Below are 23,627 nucleotides of genomic sequence, written 5' to 3' on the forward strand. Positions count from 1 at the left end.
TTCCTCATTGATTTAAATTAATTTTCATTAATACTTTCTCTCTCTATGGTTGCCTTTACATACATATACCATACTGTATACATACATACCAGATACATTATGTATGTAGGTACATACATAACACACTGTAGGTACATACATAACACACACACATACAAATACCAGATGCACATATCATTTGTACATACCTCAGTCGTACAATGCAAACTTTTAATTCTCAGCCCAGGCCTAGCAGTAATCAGTCATGTTTTCCCAAAGGAAGAGGAGACATTCTTAATTTTTTGGCAGGGGGACTCAGCGGCGCCCTCCACAGGCCAGTGCTCTAGGCAGCTGCCTAATGGTAGCGCCAGCACTGGCCTCAGTACACAACATCACTGTAAGAAGCAGGAACAGGAATACCTACTGACTAGCAGTGGCAGCTCCAGAGGTGGGGCTGTAGTACACTCCAAAATTCAAATAGGGGAACCACACCAACTGCCATCCACTCTGGCATCCTCACTGGTTATATAATCACTGGCAGTTGGTGTGGCTCCCCTATTTAAATTTTGGAATGCTCTGCCTACTGACTAGGGTGGTGAACTGCTGGCCCTCACTTGGCCTGGCCTGGTTGCTATTTGCAGGGCCAAAACTAGGGTTTTTGTCACCCGGGGCAAGACAGTAATTTGGCAACCACCCCCCTCCCCCCCCGGTAATTCCCCCATAGTAATGCCCCCTGCAGCAGTGCCCCCATAGTAATGCCCCCTTCAGCAGTGCACCTATAGTAATGCCCCTGTACTAGTGGCCATATGGTAATGCCCCTGTAGTGCCCATATGGTAATGCCCCTGTAGTGACCAAATAGTAATGCCCCTGGTGATGCCACCTGTAGTGCCCCCTGGTAATGCCCCTGTAGAGCCCCCTGGTAATGCCCCTGTAGGTAATGCCACTGTAGTGCCCCCTGGTAATGCTACCCATAGTGCCCCCTGGTAATGCCCCTGTAGAGCCCCCTGGTGATGTCCCTGTAGTGCCCCCTGGTAATGCTCCTGTAGGTAATGCCACTGTAGTCCCCCCTGTTAATGCCCCCCTAGTGCCACATACACAAAAAAAATTACCTTAAACCCGGCTCCTGTGACTGCCGCCGTCGGGTCCGCCCGGCTACTCCTCGGAACTATGGGAGAGACGTCATGACGTCTCTCCCATAGTGCCTGTGGGGAGAGCCGGAAGCTGGAGTTCAGGAGAGTAAAGCTATGCAGAGGAGCTCTCTGCGTTATGATGGTAGAAATAGGGGTAGGCAATAAGTGCCCCTCCATCTGTTGTAGAACTACACATACCAGCATGACCTGCCACAGTTTTGCGATTTGACCATGCTAAAACTGTTGCAAGGCACGCTGGAATGTGTAGTTCAACAAACAGCTGGAGGAGGCGGTTATTGCCCACCCCTTTGAGTATTCTCTATGCCCTACAGAGGAACACGTGCTATTTAGGTTACAGTGTATAACTTTTGGGACTGGTCTCTGGTGTCTCATCATCTTGAACAGTATCTGCCTGAGGAAGAATGATATTTGTATAATAATAGCCCATACTCTTCCTCATATTGTTATCTATTTATATCAGCCCCCACACCCTGCATCTTCATGGCACATTAATGTTTTCGCATGACTACAAGGGGCAGGTCTTCTGTGGCTGTTCATGTCCTGAGCAAGGACCCCCCTCTAGCCCCCCTCCTCCCTGTCTGGTGGCAGCAGCGGGGTGGGGGCGTATGTGCGTCACTGCTGGGATGTGCATCTGCGCCGGCGTAATGCAGGAGAAAGGCAGGAAAAGCTGCTGGAGTTAGGAGAGAGAGAGAGAGGCAGTAGGCTGGGTCACAGGGAAGCATCCCGCAAGCAGCTCATTCACTACCATAGGGTCACACAGGGAGACATGAAGACAAGCTGATTGCCCAGACTCTTCTACAGCCAGGATCAGGGTGAGTGATGGCAGCTGCAGCTCTGGAAACTTTGCTGGGCGTGTATATAGGGGTTGCAGTGCTGCGATGCCCTGCACTATACCTACAGCAGAATGCCATGACATGCTGGTCACTGCGATGCCCTGCACAGCACTATACCTACAGCAGAATGCCATGCCATGCTGGTCACTGTGATGCCCAGGGACTGAGCCTGTACTGGGGACTGCACCGTTATTAGAGATGTAAAGGAATCAGGGGAGTTTCCTAATATTCTAGATACAATTACGGTGAGCTGAGTGAATCGCACAGATTCATGTGTTGAAATGTCCTTCAAGGGACTGAGCTACATTGCTACCTACATCATCATGCCTGCTCTGAGACTGGTAACACACAGCAGAATTAGGCAGTGCATAGCTGGCAATAGTTTAAAAACCACTTTGCTGCTACTGATGGGCACCTAGTGTTTTTGCCCCATATGGAGCAAGAAGCTTGCTGTGACTTAGACACTCCGCCACGAGTAGCGATCCCCTGTAAATACTTTTTTCCTAAATTTTGCGTCTTATTTGCATAGTAGCCACACGTTAAGTCACCCACAGCGTACCAGCCAGACTAGGATAATACATTGGTATAAAGTCGCAGCTACGATACATGGCTTGAGGTACGGCGTGGATCTCTCTCTGTCTTTAGCCTTTTATTACCCAGATTAGTGATTTTGTCGCACACAGAAGTACATTAAATGCCAACACCAGTAGACAGTGGACCTTGGCATTTTACTTTTGTCGCTTTAGCGAAATGACTGAGACGCATATTTTGGGAGAAAACAGTATCTGGTGGGAGACTTGGCACGACTCCTAAGTCTGTGGTGTGCCAAATGGGGCTATTTGGCGCATTTGAGCAATGGTTATGTTGTCACATCTGTAAATGGAAGATCTCAGCATAATAGGATCTAATGTACTACTGTATCAGTCATGGTGTTTGCACTGAGCTTCCTTATAATATCTTTTCCATTTTTATATACTCCATTAAATGTTCAGTAGAATAAAATAGGGCTAATGGCATGACATTTTCTGAGTGATACAAATTGTACTTTACACTAGCTCAGTACTGACATATACATTTCCAGGGACTACAAATTCCTGGGACAATTCTTTAAAACCTGGGACCATTGCTGAAAATTAGGGGCAGTTGGCAACTATGTAATATACCAACCTATCTAATTACATAGCGTTGTCCTTGTGCAAGGCCAGTATGTTTTGCTGTGTGGCGTCTGTAGCCACATTGTGTTGTGTGTCTGCAGGTAGATAAAGTGAATTATTAAGTTTTTAAGGAATTTGGGTTACAAACAGAACAGACGTACAAGATTAATAACTGTATTTAGTGTGTCACTGCATCTGCTGTCTTTGCATGGTGGTATGGTATACAGTTACCTGTGCAGTAATGTTACTAGTGTATATCATATTTCATGAGTGGAATTTACACTGCTGTACTGTATGTGCTCAGCACATTAACTCCCAGAAATTCCTTTTCCATTTCATTTACAACTAGATTCTGGTGCTTGATTCAGATGGGCACAGTAACTTTCTCATAGTCACAGGTTCAACAGAGTATGGAAGAACTACATGGTGATTGATCTTACAGGGGGTATTTATCAGGGCTCGGAGAAAGATAAAATTGTGAGAACTAAAGTGTTAACCAATCAGCTCCTAATTGTCATTTTATTTAGAAGCTGATTGATTGGTACATTATCTCTCATAAGTTTATCTCTCTCCAAGCTACCTCCGAATACCTCCAACTTTGCCAGCTGTGGCTCACTAATTGTTGACATGACATAGTTGGATTTGTAGTCCCAGCTTATCTATAAAGCTGCCAGTGACCTACCTATTGCTTAGAGAAGATATCAAACAAATAAGCTATATGATATCATTATATATATGTGAGGTTGTAATTAGGAGTTCTTCACCTTTTGGTTTCACTGAATATTTTGCTTGTCATTATGGCCCCCATTTATTAATGATCGACCATTGCATTGCAAACTGGGCATGACATTACCGCCCATGATCACATTGCAATATGCGATAATATCGCCCGGATGTATCATCCGGGACTTGCAGGGACACAGGCTCTGAAAGAAGCCCATCCCTGTGATGTGCCCGCAGAGCTGCCAGGGCTGCTGCACATGCACAGTTACGCTGACTGCACATGCATGGCCGCCATAGCCGGGTAGGGTTCCGGAGGGACCCTCCACCAGCTAATTATGCGCAGTGTAGCTCATAGGCTACAGTGGCTAACGCCATCTTCAGATGGCTTTAGCTGCGGAGGCCAATGATGTTGGTAAATTTGGCAGCATCACATCCCCCATAGAAACCTGTGGGGGATGTGGCTGCCTGCGGGAATGGAGGGATCACAGCAGGTATCGGAGATATTTGTGGTTAATACCTCAAATATACATTGATAAATGGGCCCTTATAATTTGAATTGTATTCCCTGATTGTACAGAACCACTGATAACTATATAAAGACAGAATAATATTAATTTACTAAATTGTCAGTGGTGTCAAAGTTCAGCTTTACTATGTTTAACTTTAAACATCTTGTGACTCCATAATACAGAATACATAATACAGATGTAGCTTTTACTACTGATCAGAACCACTTGGTTATTTATCTATTCAGAACGGTCTCATAGGATTGTTGCACAGTGGAGAGTGAATGGAGTATGCGCATGTGTACTACCTAATTAACTGTTATATACAATGGCTCACAGCAACAAATTAGTATTAATATTATTTATTTTAATGTCCAATTTGCCTTTTTGATATAATTGGTGATCCACTATCTAATGTCACTGCAGCTTGTTCACCACTAATGTTTTGTTTCACCATTGCCCTTTTATATGCCTTGTGTAAAATTTTAGAACGCAGCACACTATATTTGTCATACGTTAACGTGCGCTACTAGTACAATAGGTTGTAACAGCTCAAAATATGAAAAGCACATTAAAAACGTGCTGACAATGTATCACTAAATTGTATGATTCTATGCATTGTAATCCGCTCTCCAACACAAATGGGTGAATGAGCTATTATAGAATAACTTATTGCAGATACAGTTAATACCATTATAGAATTATAAAGGAGCTGAATATACAGTCTTGTATTTCCCAGAAAATAAGTCCCACACATTCAGAGCACAGAGTCATGCAGCCGTGTGTTCAGACACAACAAGCAGTGACGCTGGGAAGTGACATTCAGAAATCCTGACTAGTGTATCCGTTTCCTTCAGTCCCTATTCACTATTCCTATGACCACATCCATGCTGATTCACAAAATCAGCCCTTTGCAGTTGCCATGGAGACTAAGCATTGGACCCTTGGACACACACACCAGTTCAGGGCATGATCATTAGGAAAGTAAAAGATTTGTGTGCCTGGATATGATTAAATGCAATGAAAAACTATCCCAGGTGACATTTGAAAGTATTTTATATGCCCTTTGAAGTATTTAACAATCACTGAAAAACTCCATTCAAACCATTTTAATTTTGTGAGGGACAATTCTGGGTATCATTTACCTTGTCGGTGAAAAGGAGCATTATAAACTGGGCATTGTAGAATCCAACACTCACCAAAACCTAAAGTAGCTATTTGTTTAACTCAGAACCTCTGAAACTGGTGGGAAGTACATACTGTATATCTAGGACTAGCTGTTACCCACAATGAAATCGCTTCTGCCAACATTTGAGTTGTTCTAGTTGTATTGCTTTGCATAGGGGCCCTGTCGTGGGAGTGGCTTATGTGACCAGCAGCGCCAGCGCCTTCACCCACCACTCACACCAATGGCACTGTGTGCCCTGTGCACAGAATGCTATGTAGCCTATCCTATTCACCCACCACTCACACCAATGTCCCTGTGTGCCCTGTGCACAGAATGCTATGTAGCCTATCCTATACACCCACCACTCACACCAATGTCCCTGTGTGCCCTGTGCACAGACTGCTATGTAGCCTATCCTATACACCCACCACTCACACCAATGTCCCTGTGTGCCCTGTGCACAGAATGCTATGTAGCCTATCCTATTCACCCACCACTCACACCAATGTCCCTGTGTGCCCTGTGCACAGACTGCTATGTAGCCTATCCTATACACCCACCACTCACACCAATGTCCCTGTGTGCCCTGTGCACAGAATGCTTTGTAGCCTATCCTATACACCCACCACTCACACCAATGTCACTGTGTGCCCTGTGCACAGACTGCTATGTAGCATATCCTATACACCCACCACTCACACCAATGTCCCTGTGTGCCCTGTGCACAGTCTGCTATGTAGCATATCCTATACACCCACCACTCACACCAATGTCCCTGTGTGCCCTGTGCACAGACTGCTATGTAGCATATCCTATACACCCACCACTCACACCAATGCCACTGTGTGCCCTGTGCACAGAATGTTATGTAGCCTATCCTATTCACCCACCACTCACACCAATGTCACTGTGTGCCCTGTGCACAGACTGCTATGTAGCCTATCCTATACACTCACCACTCACACCAATGTCACTGTGTGCCCTGTGCACAGACTGCTATGTAGCCTATCCTATACACCCACCACTCACACCAATGTCACTGTGTGCCCTGTGCACAGACTGCTATGTAGCATATCCTATACACCCACCACTCACACCAATGTCACTGTGTGCCCTGTGCACAGACTGCTATGTAGCCTATCCTATACACCCACCACTCACACCAATGTCCCTGTGTGCCCTGTGCACAGAATGCTATGTAGCATATCCTATACACCCACCACTCACACCAATGTCCCTGTGTGCCCTGTGCACAGACTGCTATGTAGCCTATTCTACACAAACGAATTTGGACCGAAAGCGGCTCTCCCCACACCCCTCCCCGGCCGCGCACATGGTGCTACACCTATTACTTGCATTGATGATGTCATCAAATATTGTTATTTTATTGCTCAGCTTTAACTTGACGGATGGAGGTGAAACAAAATGATGCTGTTTTCATGAAAAGCTGTTCAGTCGTTTTTGCGCCAACTTAGAACAAACAGACTGGTATGAAAGACAGATTTTGGGGGAAAGGGAACGATATGAAAGAGAGATAGAGGAGGGGGGGGAGATGAGAGACAGAGATGGTACGGTGAGCGAAGAAACCTTCAAGTCATTGGCGTGGCCCCTGCGCAATCTTCTGGACACTCCCCCACTGCAATACCTCCACAGCCCCATCCACAAACCCCCACCCCACCCAATGGGGGGAGGGTACAGAACAGAGAGAGGGGAAGATTGCAGGGACAAAGATGAGACAGGTGTTGTAGAGATAGGCAAGGTGCTTAGAAGAAAGAGACACAGGGGGGCAGCCACACTAGTAACTTAGCAAGAGATAAGTCACAAATACTAGTGTGTAATAAATAACTAAAGTGTCTAATTTATGTAATATATCCATCAAACCTGTGTCTCTTTTCCGTAATTCTGAGCCAGAGTACAGATTTGCTTGGTTTGATGGCCATCATCATCAGTACGCACGTACACCAGCCCTATCCTTGGTTCAAAAGCTGTCTTATCTATGCGTATACATAATGCTGCATAGCCCACAATTCCATTGAAACTCCCTCACTGCATATAGCCTCAGTGAGAATGCCCTATTACACACCTTCTGGAGATGCGACTGATTTGCGTGTGACTCTGCATTACCCCTTACTGACATAAGCTTCGTTTCTAAGTATACACAGTGGAAAGCAAACAAGATGAGCTCCGCAAACTGGTCAACGCTGCATCTGCTACCGTGTGCTTGTTGGAAAATTCACAGCAGTAAGTGATAGGCTTTGTTTTTGAAAAGATGTAGAATGTGGCTTCCGTTGTCTGTGATAGAATGGAAAGGATATATATTATTCAAATTTATATTCTAACAGAGACACAGTAAAAATAGAACTAATACAGACTAATACTTGTTTGAAACTGGACAGAGGAAATAGTATACTATTTTCTGCAAGTTTTAAATATATATCATTGTTCTTAGTACTTAGAGTATGCACCTGTATTCTTTGTTCCCTGCAGAAAATAGTATACTATCATTGGCCCTCATTCAGAGCCGCTCGTTAGCGGCAGTACGCTCGTTCCGAGCGATGTTTGCACATCTGCGCATGCGTACGGTTTTTAGTACGCATGCGCGAACCAGTCAGTGCGGCCGAAAATCGTTGGTACGCAATATAGCGAGGGCCTGCTATTTTGAGTGACAGAATGAGGCGTATGTGGGTGGTAACAGGGGAAGGTGCTTGAAAATGGGGAGTGGAGATCCGAACGCAGGCGTGCTTAAAGGTCAAAACGGGCGTTTTATGGGTGTGCATATTTAAAACAGCAGCGTCATTGACCACGTCACTGGGTTATTTTATAGCCAGAACTGCTCGCAAATTTGTGGTAGCAAACACCAACCACAAGAATAGCGAGCAGTTCATACGCTGGTCGATGTACTCGATTAATCTAATAAATAGCGGACATGACGTAGGATGCGAGCGGCCAGGGGGCGTTTTTAACAAATAAACGAGCGTATGTTTTGCTCGCTCGTTCAGACTTAGAGGTGTGAACAGACTGCAATGTGCGTACGGATCATTTGAATAGCCACCCCTTGTTTTTAAACGAGCGACCACAAATAGCGAACGGCTCTGAATCAGGCCCATTGTTCTTAGTACTTAGAGTATGCACCTGCAATCTTTGGCCCTGATTCAGAGCCGGTCGCTATTTGCGCTCGCTCGTCCAGAAAATAGGTGTGGCTATTCAAATGAACCGTTCGCTGTTTGCGGTCTGTTTACGCCTCTAGGTCTGAACGAGCGAACAAAACTTGCGGTCGTTTTTTGGGAAACTACGCCCCCTGGCCGCTCGCATCCTACGTCATGTCTGCTATTTATTAGATTAATCGAGTACATCGACCAGGGTATGAGCTGCTCGCTATTCTTGTGGTTGGTTTTTGCTACCACAATTTTGCGAGCAGTTCTGGCTAAAAAAAACCCAGTGACGTGGTCAATGACGCTGCTGTTTTAAATATGCACACCCATAAAATGCCCGTTTTGACCTTTAAGCACGCCTGCGTTCTGATTTCCACTCCCCGTTTTCAAGCACCTTCCCCTGTTACCACCCACATACGCCTCATCCTGTCACTCAAATTAGCAGGCATTCGCTATTTTGCGAGCACATGAATTTCGGCCGCACTGACTGGTTCGCGCATGCGTATAACGATCCGTACGCATGCGCAGTTTGGCAAACATCGCTCGGAGCGAACGAGCTGCCGCTTACGAGTGGCTCTGAATGAGGGCCATTGTTCTTAGTACTTAGAGTATGCACCTGCAATCTTTGTTCACTGCAGAAAATAGTATACTATCATTGTTCTTAGTACTTAGAGTATGCACCTGCAGAAAATAGTATACTATCATTGTTCTTAGTACTTAGAGTATGCACCTGTATTCTTTGTTCCCTGCAGAAAATAGTATACTATCATTGTTCTTAGTACTTAGAGTATGCACCTGCAGAAAATAGTATACTATCATTGTTCTTAGCACTTAGAGTATGCACCTGCATTCTTTGGGCCTGATTCAGACCGGCTCATGAGCGCTGAGCGCTCGCAAGCGGGTGGATGGTGCCCTAGTGCGCATGCGCACGACCGCGTGAGCTCCGTCGTGCGCATGCGCGAGACCCAGATAGCGACAGCCAAGCTGTCGCTCCGGGTCTTGCACCAAAGGGGGCGTGCTGTCGATGTTGAGTGACAGCACGCCCCCTTTGGTGGGTGTGCCGGGGGCGTGGCTGCCAGACGGAGGCGTTCCATGGGAACGCCTACCGTCTGGGTCCGGCCCCACTGACATCACTAGTGATGTCAGTGGGAGTGATTTTGGCTCTGATAGAGCCAAAATCACTCCAGGGCTTGCGGTGACCGAGACCCTACCGCAGGGTCTCGTCGCAAGCCCGATGGTCGAGATGGTCTTGACCATCGTGACCATCTTTTTGGCCGCTCGCATAAGCTGTGGGTGGTCACCCACAGCTATGCGAGCGGCCAGGAGGCCGCTCCATTTTTAGGTAGGAGGGCCCTGATTCAGAGCGAGTGCTATCGTCAGAGCGTCCGGCTCTGAATCAGGCCCTTTGTTCCCTGCAGAAAATAGTATACTATCATTGGCCCTCATTCAGAGCCGTACGCTCTGAGCAGAGCGCACGCTCTGCATGAGGGCCGGGCTCCATTTTCATGGAGCATCCTCCTGGACGCTCGTATAGCTGTGGGTCACCACCCACAGGCTATACGAGCGTGCATTTTGATGGCCGCGATGGTCGTGACCATCGCGACCATCGAAATTGCGAGCCGGAGCCTGCGGTTGAGGTTTTCAACCGCAAGCTCCGGAGTGATTTTGGCTCTATCAGAGCCAAAATCACTCCCACTGACATCACTAGTGATGTCAGTGGGCCGGCTTCTGACGGGAGGCGTTCCCGTGGGAACGCCCCCGTCAGGGAGGCACGCCCCCGGCACGCCCACCAAAGGGGGCGTGCTGTCAATCAACATTGACAGCACGCCCCCTTTGATCGGACACAACGAGCGAAGGAAAGTCCTTCGCTCGTCGTGTCTGGCGCATGCGCACGACGGAGCTCCCTCCGTCGTGCGCATGCTCAGTGCAGACCATCGACCCACTTGCGAGCGGACAGCCGCTCGCGAGTGGGTCTGAATCAGGCCCATTGTTCTTAGTACTTAGAGTATGCACCTGCATTCTTTGGCCCTCATTCAGAGCCGTACGCTCTTCGCAGAGCGCACGCTCTGAATGAGGGCCGCCCTCCATAATTATGGAGCGTCCTCCTGGACGCTTGTATAGCTGTGGGTCACCACCCACAGCCTATACGAGCGTGCAGTTTGATGACCGCGATGGTCTTGACCATCGCGACCATCGCCACTGCGAGCCGGAGCCTGCGGTTGAGTTTTTCAACCGCAAGGCCCGGAGTGATTTTGGCTCTATCAGAGCCAAAATCACTCCCACTGACATCACTAGTGATGTCAGTGGGCCGGCTTCTGACGGTAGGCGTTCCCTTGGGAACGCCCCCATCAGGGAGGCACGCCCACCAAAGGGGGCGTGCTGTAAATCAACATCGACAGCACGCCCCCTTTGATCAGACACAACGAGCGAAGGAAAGTCCTTCGCTCGGCGCGTCTGGCGCATGCGCACGACGGAGCTCCCGCCGTCGTGCGCATGCGCAGTGCACAACATCAGCCGCTTGCGAGTGGGTCTGAATCAGGCCCTTTGTTCCCTGCAGAAAATAGTATACTATCATTGTTCTTAGGGCCTTATTCAGAGGCGCTCGCAAAAAGCGAGCGCTCGCTCTGAAACAGGGCGGGCACAGTTTTTTTTTAATTGCGGCCTCTTGGCCGTTCGCATAGCTGTGGGTTACTATCCACAGCTATTGCGAGCGGCCATGATGATGGTCGCGATGGTCAAGACCATCGCGACCATTTTGCTTGCGACGACACCCTTGTGGTAGGGTCTCGTGGCCGTAAGCCCCAGAGAGCTTCTGGCTCAAATAGAGCCGGAAGCTCTCTCACTGACATCACTGGTGATGTCAGTGGGGCCGCCCACAAACGGCAGGCGTTCGCATGGGAATGCCTCCATTTGTGAAGCCACCCCCCCACCACGCCTACAAAATTGGGCGAGCTGTCGATCAACATCGACAGCCGCCCCTTTTGTAGTGAGTTCCGGAGCGAACGCTTTTTGCGCTTGCTCCGGGGCTCATGCACGCGCAGTGCACACGCCGCGCGTGCGCACTGGGCCACCATCGACCCACTTGCGAGCGCAATGCGCTTGCGAGCGAGTCTGAATCAGGCCCTTAAGTCCTCATTCAGAGGCGCTCGCAGAATGCGAGCGGTCGCTCTAAATGAGGGCGGCCGCTTGGCTTTTGAAGTGTGGCCTCCTGGTCGCTAGCTAAGCTGTGGGTTACCACCCACAGCTTTAGTGACCGACCAGATTGATGGTCAAGACAATCGCGACTATCGCGACCATCGGGGCTTGCGACGAGACCCTAAGGTTGGGTCTCAGCAACCGCAAGCCCCAGGGAGCTTCCTGCTCTGATCAAGCAGGAAGCTCCCCACTGACATCACTGCTGATGTCAGTGCGGCCGCCCACAAAACGGCAGGCGTTCCTTTGTAAAACAACCCCCCTGCCACGCCTACAAAATGGGTCAAGCTGTCGATCAACATCGACAGCCACCCCTTTTGTAGTGAGCTCCGGAGCGATAAAATTTCTTTCTCGCGCCGGGGCTTGCACACGCGCAGTGTGGCCGCTGCGTGTGCGCAGGGCGTAAACATCGACCCGCTTGCGAGTGAGTCTGAATGAGGTCCTTAGAGTATGCACCTACATTCTTTGTTTCCTGTAGAAAATAGTATGCGTTAACAGAGCTACATTGCCACCACATATCAGAAATGGTGTATGAGTGGGAAAACCAGATGATGCATTGTCAGGTGCTTAGGAAGCTTTAAACCAGGTCACACTTGACGCATCATCTCATATAGGGGTCTACAAATGTGTCCACATACAAGTCGTGTTGCACATAAAGCATGAGCGCCTTGTGACTCGGTAGCACAGAGTGTCTTTTGTTTTGACCTTTTACCTTCAAATGCGTCTTATTCGCACAGCATTGCGACTAGAATGCACAAGCTTCTGCTGATTTACATGATATGCAGCATGCCTATGTTCCATGTGCGATTGTGGGTGCATCTGCATGCAAAATGCTATGTTACAGTGTCAGTGGCTGTGACACTGTAAAGTAGCATTTTGCATGCAGATACACCCGCATTCGCACATAGGCTCTGATTCAGAGCCGGACGCTCTGAGAGAGCGCTCGCTCTGAATCAGGGCGTTTTTTTTTTTTGGAGCGGCCTCCTGGCAGCTCGCATAGCTGTGGGTGGCCACCCACAGCTATTGCGAATGGCCAGGATGATGGTCGCGATGGTCAAGACCATCGCGACCATCGGGCTTGCAACGAGACCCTTATGGTAGGGTCTCGTGGCCGCAAGCCCCAGAGAGCTTCTGGCTCTAATAGAGCCGGAAGCTCTCCCACTGACATCACTGGTGACTGGCCGCCCACAAACGGCAGGCGTTCGCATGGGAACACCTCCGTTTATGAAGCTACCCCCCACGCCACGCCCCCAAAATGGTGCGAGCTGTCGATCAAAATCACAGCCGCCTCCTTTTGGTACAAGACCCGGAGCGACGGAGCGCCAGTTGCTAGACCTGTCTCACGCATGCGCACGTCTGAGCTGGCTCCGGCGTGCGCATGCGCAGTGGCCTAACATCGACCCGTTCGCGAGTGCATAGCGATTGCGGGCGGGTCTGAATCAGGCCCATAGAACATAGGCATGTTGCATATCATTTAAATCAGCAGAAGCTGCTTGTGCGTTCTGTTTGCATCATTGCATAATTAAGATGCATTTTAAGGTAAAGAGTCGCACAAAAAGACGCTCAGCTCTACAGAGTCATGCCAAAACATGGCGCGACTAGAAGGGCTGTTTAATGCGCAGGGAGGCTAGATGTATGTGCAGGGATTAAAGTGGGCCGGAAAGGGGCGGAGCCGCGTTCCGTCAGTTCTATTTGAAGGCGGAACAAGTTCCTCCTCCTCCAGCCCACCTTACCCAGCCAGTCAGCCCTGCACTGCTGGGAGGCGCCAGGCTGGAGTCCATTTGCCGGGCGCCCGCTGAGATTTTGTAAATAGCAGGCAGGGCCGGCTCCAGGCATGTTCTGTCAGTGCGGCCGCACAGGGGCTGGCTTGAGAAAATCCCCACTCACCACCCACCTGCTGCAGATATTATTTTATGGTCAGGGGGAGGGTACAGGGAAGGAGTGTGCAGACGGCAAGCACGGGAAGGCGCTGGGTGTAAATAACACATAAATAAGATCTATTTTTTGTTATAGAGGTACTTAAGGCCTGATTCACTACGGATCACAATATTGCGTACGCACGGAGTTCAACTGCGATAGCAAAATTAGTACTTCAAAAACAGCACTGTGAAAATGAGAAAATGTACCCACAGTTTAATACAGGGCTTGACAAATTTTTCTAAAATCTAGGAGCCAGGATGAAATTGTAGGAGCCAGACCACCGTCCCTCCAAAAAAATTACAGGAGTGAAAAAGGAGCACAGCTCTGAGTGTTATGCAACTGTTATACACACTATAGTAGCAGTTGAATAGATACAGTAAAATGAAGGCCCCCTCACTGCTCTGCACAGCTCCCCTGCTCCACCCCCCACCCTCCAGTAATAACAGACCACATTTCACATAAAATTATGGTGCCAGATAGTACAACAAAACCCTCCTCCCCTCGTGGTCACACCATAGACGCTACAACCGGAGAGCTCTATGCAGCCGGAGATAGGAGACAGTAGATAGCCGGGACATACAGGATGATCAGCATAGACTGGGACAGACAGCAGGGATCAGAGCAGGCCAGGATGGAGAGGAGTTGTCAGCACAGGCCGGGATGGAGAGAGGCACAGCAAGCACCGCAGGCGACACTCAGCACATGCACTCCTGTGCATAATATGAACACCGCAATACTATAGGCACGAATCTCCGCCGGAGCTGATGAGGATCTGCTTCCTCCCTCACTGCAAAATTTAGTAGCCAGGCAGCAAAATCTGGTAGCCATGGCGACCTGGCCCCCGGGATTTGTCAAGCCCTGGTTTAATAAAAATATATTTTAGCATATATCAACACTCTAATGATGAATGTTCAATGCATAAAAGACATCACAATAAATTAGAATCATGTCAATACAATTATGTAGCAATAATTTAATATATTTAAACTGTAACAACAGTACCAATACATGTATCTAAATCCCCACAGCTCTAATATAAACCCCAGACAAATATATCAATCAAATCCTTGATATGGAGAGGTGGCAATAAGGAACCGTATGAAGGACAGTGCAGATCGCTCTCTGTGGGGCTGATTCTGAATCGGACGCAGACGCGTCCGAATGTGCATCTGTTGCAGCAGCCTACGGACTAACATATGCTAATATAGCTATCTGTCCATCCCTGTGCATATTACACATATTATAGTCATATGTCTCCATGTTGGGAGACATATGACTATCTAGCAAAGTGGGTACCACGTTTATGATTTAGATGCATGCGGCTACACACCCTTTCAAGCTATTTAAGATTTGGCTTTCATACTGTTGTTGAACTACCATCCTCAGCAATTCTACTAGTCAGTCGCTTATAGTGAAATATATCCTCTCTTTGAAGATGTTCTGAAGGGACTGGTGTGAGACCTTGACTGTCTTGTTTACACCTAAAACAGAAGTTTGATTTGGATTTAGAACTGGAGTCTGCTAATGAGAAACAGAAGATTCCTTTGTTGAGCCTCTTTTAGAAGTTTTAGTTAAAGTAAACAATATGCCTCGTTTATTTTTTAGTTTTATATACATCATCATCTCTGCTATAATCTCTTTGGAAGAATGAAGAGCAGATATTCTCAAGGGAAGGTCCTATTACTTTACTGCAGTCATTTATATCAAAGGAAGTGTTATAGCTGCAGTGCGTGCATTCAGCTTTATGGCTTTCCAATATATTTACTCACTTGTTTACCTCTGCCAAGATTTTTATGGCTTGTGGAGTGTTGCACTTTATGAAGTGAGGTCAGGAATCTAGATAAAAGACAAAAATAAAAGTAAACGTTAGCAGTTCCAGTCATTATAAAAATCTAAAGCATTAATGAAAAATTTATATTTGAACGCAGTTAAAAAAAAACTGATTTCCATATTGTTATATTTTTGTTGTTTAAGGTAAATTGTTAATTAACTTTGAGAAACACAATGTTAAACAAAATGTATCACATGCTGTATTATTCTGGGTGCTAGCAATTATGCCCATTGAGCAGAACCCATTCTCTGTCATAGCCGAGTTCACTAATAACCTGTCTAACCAATATTAACAGACTAAAGGATTTAAAAATCTTGGGTGAGAATAATATGGCAGATGATCCATCTGAGCTGCAGTTTGAGTCCCTTCTCACAGAATAAGCCCTAAAGATTCTTTAATATTTGTTAGCTTCTCATGCAAATGTTGAGTAGAATATAAGACAGCGAAGTAGCAGTAAAGGAATTTCATTATGTTTTCAATTACTATATAAGTTACAGAAGTGCATGTAGGTGATTGATAAATGTGCAATAAAATGGTCAGTCTTATCCTAAGAGATTATATAATAATAATAATAATAATAATAATAATCATTTTATTTATATAGCGCTTTTCTCCCATAGGACTCAAAGTCGCTTTACAGACATCAGAAAACATGGTACATTGTACAAGGATTTGGTATTGCAGAAAATAGAAAGCCACTCAGAGATAATTAAAAACAACCGAAACCTAGAGAGTACAATAAGCATTTTGCAGGTTTGGTGCAGACATTTTGGGAAATAACTTCCATGGGTTACATATTCCACCTACGAACAGTACCAGATGAGGCTGCCGTCTTGGGCGCACTTCGTAGGAATACCCTGGGTGGAATGGGTTACGTCTAGAAGGTATGACACAAAATGGGTGGTTGCAGAGTCCTGACGCTAGGAGTAGGGACCCACCATAATCATCAGGTCCATGCATGTTTCTTCCCATCCACGAGTGTACCGGGTGAGGCAGCCATGTTGGGTGCACTACGAAGGTTACACTGTGGGAGAAAAGCCGTACAAGTACCCAAGGCATATATGGGAAGACTGACACGTGTGTGATAGTATGATATAGCCTGTATGAATAGATCCACGTGAAGTACATCCTGCCCATGTACTTCAGTGGAGGTATAGCACACCAGTATATCATACAGTGTGGTGGAAATACATGGTACAAAACAGGGAATAGCAAATACAGCAAACAGTCCTGCAGTTCTGCAATAACATATACAGGAGTCTGAAATGTTTGTAATATGAAATGCACTGAATGAATAGATCCACATGTTTGTTCATCCTGCCCAAGAAAGAACCATCTGAGGCAGCCATCTGGTGCGCACTGTGTAGGTTACGTCCGGCAGGGTGTGCAAGTAATGGAAGTATAACGTTCAGGCGGAGACAAATAAATGAATGAGAAGTTGAATACAAAGATATAAAAGGCCGTATTAAAAGAATGGTGACTGCATTATAAGTTAAAAACCATATTAAAGTTAATCAGATATTAAAAATAATGGAGTGATCTGCAAAAAGCCACAGGACTCAGCCTATGACTAGCGTCTCCCTGTGTGTGGTCTTGTCACATCCAGCAGTTTGTTGAGTGTAATTTGGCTGCAGCATGAGACTGCCCCCGATTTATAATTAACTTTAATGAAAAACGTGAGATAAATATAAACACAGGCAAAGTACTGCACTGTTAGACAAACATCACCACATGCATTGATCATACACTGTCCCACAAAAACAATCTAACCCATTGAAAGCTTTCAAATGTAGCTGAAGTACTAATTATAAATGTTTTTCCCAATCACTATTTTTATTATTATAAACTCACAAGATAAAAAGGGTTGGGTAATGGATCCCGGCAGTCGGGATCCCGGCGGTCACAATACAGACAGCGGTATCCCAACAGTCAGAATCCTGACCCAATTAGGTAAGTACTGTAAACCTAACCCCTTACCCTCCCCCCGTAGCCTAACCCTCCCACAGCCTAACCCTCCCCCTAGTGCATAACCACCAGGATAGTAACTACATCCCATTAAATCATTCTTCTTTTCATCCTTAGCCCACTCCAGTGTTGCTATTTTACAAGCCATTCAGTGCTGCGGCCACCATATTTTGGCAAAATATTCAATAAGCTCAACACATTCTCCTATGTTCCCACCCTAATGCTTGGGACTATTTCTTTATGTAATTAAAATAGCTGTTGCCCTTTTCTCCTTTGAATAGGAGAAAAGAGACCGGCCGCCGGTCTCATAACTACATCCCATTGCAGACTTTTGCTCATGAAATGACCTTCAATATCACACCAATTGGTATTTGCTTTTGCACTTTCTGGACAAAAATGAAGTGTTCAGTGAAATAAATATGCTATGGACAATAACAAAACAGCGTGTGAGAAACATTTCTGTAACAGATTTGTAGTGTCATGTGATATTCCTAGGACAATGTGGATTGGTCTTAGGGCCTGATTCAGAGCTGAACGCTCTGACCAGAGCGCTCGCTCTGAATCAGGGCCCTCCTACCTTTTATTGGAGCGTCCTCATGGGACGCTCGCATAGCTGTGGGTTACCACCCACAGCTATAGCGAGCGTCCATGATGATGGTCGCGATGGTCTTGACCATCGCGACCATCGGGCTTGCGACGGAGACCCTGCGGTAGGGTCTCGCTGCCGCAAGCCCTTGAGTGATTTTGGCTCTATCAGAGCCAAAATCACTCCCACTGACATCACTAGTGATGTCAGTGGGGCCGGCTTGAGACGCTAGGCGTTCCCATGGGAACACCTCCGTCTGGCAGGCACGCCCCCGGCACGCCCACCAAAGGGGGCGTGCTGTCAATCAACATCGACAGCACGCCCCCTTTGGTGCGAGACCCGGAGCGATGGTGAGCCCGTCGCTCGCCGGGTCTCGCGCATGCGCACGACGGAGCTCCCTCCGTCGTGTGCATGCGCAGTGGGGAACATCGACCCACTTGCGAGCGTCCTGACGCTCGCGAGCGGGTCTGAATGACCCCCTTAGCCTATAAATGGCTGTCCCAGAACTTGGTATTGTGTAAGAACTGTCTACATTGTATGTGAATCACTGCAACAGCTTATGTTAGCAGTGATGTTTATAGACGTTGGCTATATTGTTTAGAATATGTGAAAATTATATGTTATACCTGCCAATCACTTGTCCTTTAATTTAATTTTCCTGTTATTTCTTATAGCACAATAGCTGTCTCTGGGCCTGATTCAGTAAGGATCGCTATTGCGATCGCAATAGCGATTACGCACGCAGTCTCACTGTGAAGATATGCTAATGATTGCAATCACAATGCCATACGCAGCCTTACATAAGGACGCCCACTTTACCTTACACACATCTGTAATACTTAGGAAGACTGGTAATACTTAGGAAGACTGCGAGACCATCGGTAACATTGAGTACAATCGGAGCCTCACGCACACTTGCACAAGGTCTGACCTTACTCAGAAATTGCTAACCTCATTGCACGCAGTAAAAGCCCAAGCTGTGTATTGCATAGCAGTGGTTAATTTATACATGCCCCTGTTTTTTTTTTTTTTTTTAAGATTTGTCTTATGTTAAAGTATAGGGAGGTATAATAGTGAAGCAAGGCCCTCATTCAGAGCCGTACGCTCTGAGCAGAGCGCACGCTGTGAATGAGGGCCGCCCTCCATAAAAATGGAGCGTCCTCCTGGACGCTCGTATAGCTGTGGGTCACCACCCACAGCCTATACGAGCGTGCAGTTTGTTGGCCGCGATGGTCTTGACCATCGCGACCATCGAAACTGCGAGCCGGAGCCTGCGGTTGAGGTTTTCAACCGCAAGCCCCGGAGTGATTTTGGCTCTATCAGAGCCAAAATCACTCCCACTGACATCACTAGTGGGCCGGCTTCTGACGGGAGGCGTTCCCGTGGGAACACCCCCGTCAGGGAGGCACGCCCACCAAAGGGGGCGTGCTGTCAATCAACATCGACAGCACGCCCCCTTTGATCAGACACAACGAGCGAAGGAAAGTCCTTCGCTCGTCGCGTCTGGCGCATGCGCACGACGGAGCTCCCGCCGTCGTGCGCATGCGCAGAGCACAACATCGACCCACTTGCGAGCGGACAGCCGCTTGCGAGTGGGTCTGAATCAGGCCCCAAGTGTGCTAATGACAATTTAATAATGAGTATTATTAGTATAACTTCAAAGGTAAATCACAGCTTAACTAAGAAAGAAAATGAATTTCCTGATCTAAATTCATGGTAACAATGATATTCATACCATTCATGTATACTGCAACTAGCTATAGCTTCATACATAACATAAATGCAGAATACTATCATTAATGTCTAATAACAAATCTTACACATAATATGTATACAACAGTACAGGTGTTATAATAGATATGGTAATAAATTATATAATTTGTTGCTTTGTGTGTGTTTTGCATTCCAGGCTATGCCCATTGTCTGCTGGGGAAACAATTGTCTAAAACTACTATTATGTATGTATGGATGTATGTATGTGTGTACCCCAGCATGTTGTTTCTTTGTGTGTTTGTGTGCCAGAGGCTATGCCTGTTGTGTATGGGTGTGGGGAGATGCTGCAATTAGGATGTGGTAACAAGCATGACTGCACAATTCTGATTCTATAAAACCTCAGGTTTATATTGTTTATTGCTATAAAACAAATCAGAGACTCAGACGCTGGAGTCTTGCGTTTCACAGATGGATAGTACTGTTCTTTAATAGTAATTAGGGCAGTCCATTATCGCCTACATGTATCCATGCATCATCCACTCTAAAGGGATAATGTGTCCCACTACAAGATAGAAAACTGTATCACCATCCAAATTTTAACAATAAGCATTGTGTCCTACCACCAGCGTATGGAACCAATGTGTGCATACAGACTCACGTAATAGTCCTGCCTGTGTATAGGAGTATTATGTGCATGCATATTCAGATTCACTTAGCAGTCTTGTAGCACTTAGTCCAGCTTCCAATATATCAAACAAACTGCACAAGTTGTCTCACTTTAACAGCTTTTCTGCACACAAAAGCATGAATCCTCAAAGTGTCTCTTCTCCAGTTACCAACAGCACGCAATCAGAGCAGTCTTGTTGGAGAAAAAAAATCTTTCTTCAACACTAGGCTGATGCGTTTCTTCACCCGCAATGACAGGTTCATCAGAGGAAGTGTTAGTAGACCACACTCATTAGTCCAGCAATAACGAATGGGCACATTTCCAACCTAGTAAGCCCCTTTCTTTATGACTTCTGACAGTCAGCCCTCCCTGGAAAAAACAGATCAGTAAGTGGGATTTATATCACTATTACATATTTATTTCAGATGTAATACAAAATAATTGATATTACTGTAAAAGTGTCATTTAAAAAAAGAAGACCCTGATATCAGTGTTTCCACAGAAATATATATTTACCCCTCTGTACCTTGTCATTCAGCCTCATTTTTGCACAATTATTTTGCCACTATCCATTGGAGTCTTGGCTAATCTTTCACATTACTAAAGCTATGCATGAGTAATAAAACTCCACCTGAAAGTTAATGATTGTACATTTTCAGAGAGCCGTGGCTACCTACCTGTGCCATATATTTTGCTCAATGTTTATTGAAGTGTAAAAATATAAAATTAGATCACATAAGGCTATTAACCAAACTACACCAACATAACATACATATCTTCGCTAAAATAGCTCTCAATCTGACCTCTCTGGTCTGCACAAGATCTGCGTCTCTAATCTACTCCCATGCACGGTTACACGACTTTTTTGAAGCTGCACCCACTCTGCTCTCTCACACACAATAAGAATTTCCTCTAGTCTCCAAACCTGCAAGCCTTCCCTGAAAACTCACCTCTTCAGAAAAGCTTATCATATTCCAGAACCACCCACATAATCTTTATAGCATGGATGTGGAACCACAGGCCCGGAGGCCGTATAAGGCCCGCAAAATCATTTGGTCTGGCCTTCGGAGCCGGAACTTTTTCTGCTAGTCTCACTGGCTAGCAGGGTGCCTGCAGCCAGAATCTATGCAGTAGTGCCGCCTGGATCGTCCTTAGGGCGCTTCAGACGATCACACCGCTGCCCTTACAGCACACCAGCGATTGTGACCCTGCCCCCGTGTGACGTCACACGGAGGGGGCGTGACCTGCACCGGGCCCTCAAATTGTGTTGTATATATCAAAGTGGCCCTCAGCAGAAAAAATGTACCCCATCCCTGCTTTACAGGTTAGCCTACCCAATTAAATCCCTTCTATACAGTCCACACATTACTTTACATATTTTCTCTTTCATCACTTACACATCCTTCTGACCCTAGGCCAACATTCCTGTGTGACTGGATCATACAACCCACCAAGAACCTCTGCAATCTATTCCCCTATAGATTGTAAGCTTATGAGCAGGCCCTCTTACCTCGGGTAGGGTATGGGATTCTGGTGCTCAGGATCCCGGCGGTCAGAATCCCGATGCTGGCATCCCGACTGGGATACATGGCTGACACTTGCAGGTAATTATACGAACACTAACCCTACCCCTAAACCTAACCCTCCCTCGACGTAGCCTAAACCTAACCCTCCCCCTGCAGCCTAACCTTAACCCTCCCCCTAGTGCCTAACCATGATCCCTAACCCTCCCCCTAGTGCCTAACCATGATCCCTTACCCTCCCCCTAACCCCATTGCTTACTGTCGGGATCCCGTTTGTCGGGATGCTGGTTGCCGGGATTCTGACGTGTCGGGATTCCGGTGCCGGCATTCTGAGCATCGGCATACCGACCGCCAGGATATGAACTACATCCCCTTACCTCTGTGTCTGTTGTTATTATTATTACTCAGTTTTGTTCTATTAATGCATCCAAATGTAAAGTGCAACAGAAATATGCTGGCTCTATATAAGTAACTAATAATAATTATAATAATCACCACACATTGTTTAAAACACTACTTTGCCTTTCAAGGAAATAGAATCTTGCTTCTACATGTTCAATCCAAGGTCAGAATGGTTACTGGAGTTGTGCTACTACTCTCTGTGTTATGAATATCCTCATCTAGGAAATGATACATTTCCTACCACCATCTGCTATTCATAGATATGCTTAGTGGCAGATCCAAAAAAAAAAAAGACGAGGACACAATAATACAAATAATTAGATTGCTCGCTTACATCCTTCTAAAAATGGATCTCTGTATGGACCAATTACCAATTTTAGAAACTAGTTGAAAAATATATTATTCATTTAATTACTTATTACCAGTTATTATATATATATATATATATATATATATATATATATATACATACACATATTCCAGAGCGCTCTACAGAGAATATTTCAGTCATTCACACTATTCAATCTATCTTCCCTATTGCATGGACACGGAATGGGTATGAAATACCGCCGGCCGCATGCGATAGGACAAGGAAATGGATAATATACATTGATGCATAAGTGACCGTAACACCTAGATATGCAACAGAACTTAAGCAACCAAGTGTTAGGTGCCCTAGTGGGGGGTAAGAAGTAGGTGAAAGTAAAGTAAGGAGAGCCACAAGAAGGTAGAGGCCATATATATATATATATATATATATATATATATATATATATATATATATATATATATATAATACTTGCCTACATTTTCAGTCTCCCCTCCAGGAGCAGACCGGAGGAGAGAACGCAACTGGCTTGAGGTGGGGGGGCAGAGCGTCACTAGGCTTCGTCCCTCATGGGAGATTGCCGTGAATAGCGGGTTAATCGAGAGGGGCAGGACCAATATGACATAATTTTCTTAGAAAATACGTCATATTGGCTCCGCCCCTTTACTGTGTACTGTTTACCTGTGATTCGCGGGATTATCTTCCTTATAGTACCCACTTCACTAGGAAGTGGGCAAGATGCGAGAGGGCTGCCTACTCTTCCGGGGGTGCAGGGGAATGTCCGCAAATTTGGGAGATTCCTGCTACTTCCGGGAGAGTAGGCAAGTATGATA

At 46.3% G+C, this 23,627-nt stretch overlaps 1 protein-coding gene across 1 annotated transcript in view; it reads left to right on the forward strand.

The window, feature by feature from the left end:
• The first annotated feature begins 1,805 nt into the window (after positions 1-1,805).
• The window catches only part of LOC148540838 (volume-regulated anion channel subunit LRRC8C), a 68,465-nt gene continuing 46,643 nt past the window's right edge, over positions 1,806-23,627 (forward strand). Inside the window, exon 1 of the mRNA XM_088482237.1 lies at positions 1,806-1,943. The gene's annotated coding sequence lies outside the window, so the exon portion shown is untranslated. The remainder of the gene's footprint in view (positions 1,944-23,627) is intronic.

This window comes from Taudactylus pleione, unplaced genomic scaffold (assembly GCF_031769625.1).
Source record: "Taudactylus pleione unplaced genomic scaffold, aTauple2 ptg000017l, whole genome shotgun sequence".
Lineage (NCBI taxonomy): Eukaryota > Metazoa > Chordata > Amphibia > Anura > Myobatrachidae > Taudactylus > Taudactylus pleione.